The sequence below is a fragment of the Bos indicus x Bos taurus genome, chromosome 7 (genome assembly GCF_003369695.1).
Source record: "Bos indicus x Bos taurus breed Angus x Brahman F1 hybrid chromosome 7, Bos_hybrid_MaternalHap_v2.0, whole genome shotgun sequence".
Lineage (NCBI taxonomy): Eukaryota > Metazoa > Chordata > Mammalia > Artiodactyla > Bovidae > Bos > Bos indicus x Bos taurus.
In genome coordinates, this window is record NC_040082.1 from 72,089,528 (window position 1) to 72,095,524 (window position 5,997).

At 40.4% G+C, this 5,997-nt stretch overlaps 1 pseudogene; it reads right to left on the minus strand.

Moving 5' to 3' along the window:
* Positions 1 to 219: 219 nt before the first annotated feature.
* On the minus strand, positions 220 to 2,647 carry LOC113896325 (annotated as a pseudogene).
* Positions 2,648 to 5,997: the final 3,350 nt, after the last annotated feature.

The window sequence follows — 5,997 nt, forward strand, 5'->3', positions numbered from 1 at the left end:
TAACTGTTATCTTCTGATGTGCTGATATTTTTATCATGATGCTATATCCTTCTGTGTCTCTAGTAAACTCTTTTTGTTTTAAGGTCTGTTTTGTATGATATTATTAATATTATAGCCATTTCAACTTTCTTGTGGTTGCTGGGTTTTTGTTTTGTTTTTTTTTTTTTTGACTGGGAAAATAACTTTATTTTGTTTGAGGCAGTGGGCAAGGGACCAGTCTCAGAACTTCTGGAACCACTTCATAGTTCCAGCAGCCTTGGTGGCCTTGAGCATGTTGAAGCACACAGTCTTGCTCAGCACTCACCCACTGTGACAATGTTGCTGATCTGGACGTCCCTGAAGCAGGGGGAAAGGTGCACAGACATGTTCTTATGGTGCTTCTCAAAGTGGTTGTAGTGAAGGTAGTCTCAGCAGATGACAGTTGTCCTCTGCATCTTCATTTCTGTCACCGCACCAGACAGGATCTGCCCTCCAATGGAGACATTACCAGTAAAAGGGCATTGTTTGTCAATGTAGGTGCCTCGATGGCCTCATTTGGAGTCTTGAAGCCCAGTCCAATGTTCTTGTAGTATGGAGGGAGCTTTTCTTGGCCAGTTTCCCCAGGCAGGACCCTCTTCTTATTTGAAAGATGGTCGGTTGCTTTTGGTTCCCACGTTCATCTTCCAAGTTGCCTGAAAAAAGGCCCTGTTTTTCTAAATGCCCTCAGTTGCTCAGTCGTGTCCCTCTGTCTGCGACCCCATGGACTGTAACCTGCCAGGCTCCTCTGTCCGTGGAATTTTCCAGGCAAGAATATTGGAGTGCTGGAATGGGTGGCCATTTCCTTCTCCAGGGAATCTTCCCAACCTAGGGATCCAACTGTGTCTCTTGTGTCTCCTGCGTTGGCAGGCAGATTCTTTACCACTCTGTCACCTGGGAACTCCTTCCTACCCCTTTAAAAAAATATAGACAGTTGGAAATCTATTTTTTAAAAATATTTATTTATTTGGCTGCACCAGGTCTTAGTTGCATCATGTGGGATTTTCGATCTTTGTTGTGGCATGTGAGCTCTCTAGTTGTGGCACTCGGGATCTTTAGTAGTGGCATGCCAAATACACAGTACTGCTTCCCCATTTAAATAGATTTCATAACTCTGCTTGGTTGCCTGGCCCTTGGTATCAAGCCATTCTGTCTTTCTTTTTAAAAAAAATTATTTTTATTATTTTTGGCTGTGCTGGGTCTTCGTTGCTGCATGGTCTTTTTTTCTAGTTCCAGTGTGTGAGCTTCTCATTGCAGTGGCTTTTCTTGTTGTGGTTGCTATCCAACCATCTCATCCTCTGTCGTCTCCTTCTCCTCCTGCCTTCAATCTTTACCAGCATCAGGGTCTTTTCCAATGAGTTGGCTCTTTGCATCAGATGACCAAAGTATTGGAGTTTCAGCTTCAGCATCAGTCCTTCCAATGAATATTCACGACTGATTTCCTTTAGGATGGACTGGTTGGATCTCCTTGCAGTCCAAGGGACTCTCAAGAGTCTTCTCCAACACGGCAGTTCAAAAGCATCAATTCTTCGTCGCTCAGCTTTCTTTATAGTCCAACTCTCACATCCATACATGACCACTGGAAAAACCATAGTTTTGACTAGACGGACCTTTGTTGGCAAAGTAATGTCTCTGCTTTTTAACATGATGTCTAGGTTGGTCATAGCTTTTCTTCCAACAAGCAAGCATCTTTTAATTTCATGGCTGCAGTCACCATCTGCAGTGATTTTGGAGCCCCCCAAAATAAAGTCAGCCACTGTTTCCACTGTTTCCCCATGTGTCTGCCATGAAGTGATGGAACCTGGTACCATGATCTTAGTTTTTTGAATGTTAAGCTTTAAGCCAACTTTTTCACTCTCTTCTTTCACTTTGAACAAGAGGCATTAGGTGATTGGTTAGGGCAGTATAGGGTGGCTACTGGGGTGGGCATTTTTACTTCATTTGGAGTCAGGAAGCCTGTTGGTGATGATCGGGGGAGGGGGGGACTTTGGCAATGGTTACAATTGGGTTTAGTCAGTTCTGGAGGTGGCCTTGGTTCTGGGCTCTGTGTCTGTGGCCTTGGTGCAAGGTGTCACAGCTCTGACCTTGGGGCAGGACTCTACATTCCCCCCACCTCTTTATCTATGGATCAAATCTTTGGCCCTTTAGTACCCTGCTCATGTCTAACTGACTGACTATCCCCATCTTGGGTCATGAGGACCCAGGTCATTGGGGAAAGGGGCAAAGACTGCTCTCTGGCTTCGTTAGACTGGACAGGGGCACTGTGGGGTCTTGGTTCCCAGGGGCATTGTGGGTCCTGGGTCTCAATGCCCACTCTCTTTCAGGGTGCATTTATGGAGGGAGATGAAAGTCCACAAAATGACATAGCAGTTTGTTCTAGCATGTGTCAACTGGCTGATATCCTTATCGTAACAGCATCTGGAAATTCATTTGTTGTTTTTTGAAAGAAATAAACTTAACAAGAAGGTTAAAGATGACCTGAAGATTAATAGAGGTAGAAAAGCTGCCAAGGGGCCCAGAAGAGGGGCTAGCCAAGAGACCAGGACCATACATTCATCTATGATGTTAGTGTTTCTTTAGGTATGAGAAGATGCAAGAACTGGGGCTCATGAAAATACTTACCTGAAAACATCTAACTATCTGAAGTCCTGTCCTGCCCATTTTCCCCAGAGCACAGAGTGCCTCATTCCTGATCTTTATCTTGAACTCCTTTCAAGGGGTATTGAAGGTTGGCAACTGTAGCAGCCCTGATTTAATCTTTGTAGAGGCAGATGGCAAGTGCCAGTTTCTGGTTGGCAAAGCCCCTATGGCCATAAATTTGACCATTATTTAGGGGCATTTTACAACCATTTTATAACTGTTTAGAAATACTCATTCCCAGGTCTGGAGAAGATTTTTCTGATTGGCCACTTAATGTGCTGTTCCTGGACTAGGCAATTCTGGACCATACCTGCCTTGTAGTCTCTTACAGTACAGGAAAATATTCCCTCTTGTTGCTTATTCCTATATTCTAAAATTATATCTTTAGAATCATTGATCTTATATGCAACTATACATCATCATTTTATCAGAGGCTCAGTCACCCATTTAGTAGTGTAAGACACAACAACTTTCTGAAACAGGCAATATAGAAAACAAACAATATAGCTAGTAGTAATAGTAAGGTCACAAGTAAGACTTGAAGAACTTTTACTAGGCACAGCCCAGTGTATACTTAGATTCCTGACTTTGTCTGTTAAATGACTATCGCCTGTTGTTAATCTTCTGGTTGTAGATCATGGAGCATCTGATCATTATGCAAAGACTGATTATGAAGCTAGGTTTCAGAAAAAAACTTATAATGTCCTTTATTAACTCAGTTAAATATTGTAATGATACAACATAACAGCAAGGAATTATCTCAGAAGTGAGTTTTTGGAAACACATATCTTAATTAATAAAACTAGAATTTAATATTTAGTGAAACATATTTTTTCTAAAATTTTCCCCATTTTTATTAAACACAGACAAGACTAATTTGCTTTTAAAATAAATTTGGTCCATTGACTACAGATGCCATAGACCTAGGTGAATTTTTTTCCCTCTAGAGTTTCCCAAAACCCTCTAGAGGTTTTGAGACTTCTGTATATTTCAGGAGACAGTCTTTTATTTACCTGATAAGACTATTCAGAACCCAAGTGTCTCCAATTTCTGGAGGGACAAGTTAGAGAAAAGAAAATAGAGAAAAGAAAAATGTTTTAATTTTGCCCACAGGTATAAATTACCAAATTGTTTTAAACCATAAGTAGCTTGAGGAGAAGAGCTTCTTTATATCTGAAAATGAAGATCAGAAGCCAATACTGTATCAGACAAAAATTCATGAAAATTTTAATCATATGTGGCAGTTTATTTAATCCCTTGTAATTAATCTTCATTCTATTGTCCTTGCCTGATGATTGAGGTTGATTGTAACAGTGATAGTTTTAAGAAGTTTGTGAAGTTTTTGTTAAGGCTTGTATGATTGTCCCATGAAGTGGGTGCCTTGATCACTGGAGATGGTAGAAAGTATACTCTAAGTGAAAGACACACTTTTAACTTTTTTTTTCCTTTGTGAAGGCGTTAACCCTGCAGCAAGGAAAGGCTTTAACCCATCAAATAAAAAATGAAGTTTGTCTGGGAGCCAGAAAGCCAAACGGCTGTCTTGGATTTCCCAGAGCCCTGACTGTTTTATTACAACTATTGTTTACCCATTTTAAATTCCCTGATTTACAAGTAGGCTGTTGCCATGTTACAAGGACATCAAGATGGTAAAAGTCTGACAATGAGGGGTTAATTTTTTGTAGAAGCAGAATGAAATTTATCTTCATAGATCATTTTGAAATAATATTTATTCATTTTTATCAAAGTAACAAAAGGTTTTAAAAACAAATATAAATCATTTAAAGGCAAAGAAATTCACACAGTCTTGTTATCAAAAGTCACATTCATTCCAAAAAAACTGTGTTCTCTTAATAAAAAAGAGAAAACCAAATAAATTCCAGTTTGGTACCAGCTTATATTCACTGTGAAACAATAGTTATTCACTTAGCCAAAGTAACAATCAGTTCAGTTCAGTTCAGTCACTCAATCGTGTCCAACTCTTTGCAACCCCATGAACCGCAGCACGCCAGGCCTCCCTGTCCATCACCAACTCCTGGAGTCCACCCAAACTCATGTCCATTGAGTCTTTGATGCCATCCAACCATCTCATCCTTTGTCATCCCCTTCCACTCCTGCCCCCAATCTTTCCCAGCATCAGGGTCTTTTCAGATGAGTCAGGTGACCAAAGTATTGGAGTTTCAGCTTCAACATCAGTCCTTCCAATGAACACCCAGGACTGATTTCCTTTAGGATGGACTGGTTGGATCTCCTTGCAGTCCAAGGGACTCTCAAGAGTCTTCTCCAACTTCTCCAACAGTTCAAAAGCATCAATTCTTCAGCGCTTAGCTTTCTTTATAGTCCAACTCTCACATCCACACATGACTACTGGAAAAACCATAGCCTTGACTAGACAGACCTTTGTTGACAAAGTAATGTCTCTGCTTTTTAATACGCTGTCTAGGTTGGTCATAACTTTCCTTCCAAGGAGTAAACGTCTTTTAATTTCATGGCTGCAATCACCATCTGCAGTGATTTTGGAGCCCCCAAAAATAAAGTCTGACACTGTTTCCACTGTTTCCCCATCTATTTCCCATGAAGTGATGGGACCAGATGCCATGATCTTCGTTTTCTGAGTGTTGAGCTTTAAGCCAACTTTTTCACTCTCCTCTCTCACTTTTATCAGGAGGCTTTTTAGTTTTTCACTTTCTGCCATAAGGGTGGTGTCATCTGCTATTGCTGCTGCTAATCTGAGGTTATCAATATTTCTCCTGGCAATCTTGATTCCAGCTTGTGCTTCTTCCAGCCCAGCGTTTCTCATGATGTACTCTGCATATAAGTTAAATAAGCAGGGTGACAATATACAGCCTTGATGTACTCCTTTTCCTATTTGGAACCAGTCTGTTGTTCCATGTCCAGTTCTAGCTGTTGCTTCCTGACTGCATATAGGTTTCTCAAGAAGCAGGTCAGGTGGTCTGGTATTCCCATCTCTTTCAAAATTTTCCACAGATTTTTGTGATTCACACAGTCAAAGGTTTTGGCATAGTCAATAAAGCAGAAATAAAAGATTTCAGAGGCAGTTCAACATCTCAGGAAAACTTGTACTATCCACAAAACTCTTTTCTCAGGATCCACTTTTCATAAAACTTTTTTTCACTTTCTGTATTTATCACTTTATTTGTCCATTCAGAGAACAGCCACCTGTAAGTCAGACTTACTTCCTTTTGTCTTAGTAAAATGTAATTCCACTCCTTATACCTTTTTAATAAAAGCACATGTCCTACTTTCCTTAAGCAACCATGAACTGTCCTTTATTTCACCACTCTATAGATCAGTAAACATAAATCACCTAAAGCTCTTATCTCA